Genomic DNA, 1,167 nt, shown 5'->3' on the forward strand with positions numbered 1-1,167 from the left:
ACCCAGGCCTTTCTGGTTTCTTTCATTCATTCAATCAATCTATCTATCTATCTATCTTTTGATATATAAATGTCAATATTATTTATGTAATTTCTCTTTTTCTAACTATAACCCTCACCCAAGCTATCCAACTAAATATGTACCGATCTTCAGCAGAAACACTGAATATACCGAGAGTACCAGAAGATGTTTCCTGAGTTAGTGGTAGCAGATGTTGTGGTCCAGCAGGTTTTTTCTCCTATTTGGTTTGAGCATCCTGTCGCAGAAGTACCACACACAAAAAAAGTTCACCTGATGGAGCACCGGGAGGTGGCGTCAGAAAAATTGATGCAAGCTGTCAAAACAAAATAACCTTACTGGCCAGTCCTGGGACTGTTTTGTAGCTCTTCAGTTTAGCACACCAAACAGCTGCTAAGTGTGGGGCATTGTGGCTTAGTTGGTTAAAGCACCTGTCTTGTAAACAGGAGATCCTGGGTTCAAATCCCAGCAGTGCCTCTTTTACTTCTTCTCCCAAAGGTAAATGCACACTATCTTCTAAAAAACAATGCCACCGCGCTGCACTCATTCAAGCGACTCTGGAAAGGCGAGGTAGATGGAGCCAAAGCCACGAAGGAAAACATGCCAAAAGACGACACAGGTGGGATTCCAACCGGTGCGCGAGGCTCAACCCTTTCTGATTTCTTTCATTCAATCTATCTATCTATCTTTTGATTTATAAATGTCAATATTATTTAGGTAATTTCTCTTTTTATAACTATAACCCTCACCCAAGCTATCCAACTAAATATGTACTGATCTTCAGCACAAACACTGAATATACCGAGGGTACCAGAAGATGTTTCCTGAGTCAGTGTTATCAGGTGTTGTGGTAAATGGAGTCAAAGCCACGGAGGAAAACGTGCCAAAAAAAGACACGGGTGGGATTCCAACCAGCATGTGAAGAGCACAGTGCAATGCATCGCCTTAGAAACTCCGCCACCTCGCCCTCCATGCACCGCATCACACAAGAAACAAAAACACATTTCAGGGTGGAACGCAGAACAGCTTGCCCTGGAAATCAAAGGGGCCAGTTGCACAAAAAAAGTCTAAGCTATCAACAGGGGATGTAGCTCAGTGGTAGAGCGCATGCTTCGCATGTGTGAGGCCCCGGGTTCAATCCCCGGCATC

At 43.8% G+C, this 1,167-nt stretch overlaps 1 non-coding gene across 1 annotated transcript; it reads left to right on the forward strand.

Annotated features, from left to right (window-relative positions):
* Positions 1-421: 421 nt before the first annotated feature.
* Positions 422-495, forward strand: trnat-ugu. The gene has a single exon. It is a non-coding gene; the product is annotated as a tRNA-Thr (tRNA).
* The last annotated feature ends 672 nt before the right edge of the window (positions 496-1,167 follow it).

This window comes from Polyodon spathula, unplaced genomic scaffold, assembly GCF_017654505.1.
Source record: "Polyodon spathula isolate WHYD16114869_AA unplaced genomic scaffold, ASM1765450v1 scaffolds_3845, whole genome shotgun sequence".
Taxonomy (NCBI): Eukaryota; Metazoa; Chordata; class Actinopteri; order Acipenseriformes; family Polyodontidae; genus Polyodon; species Polyodon spathula.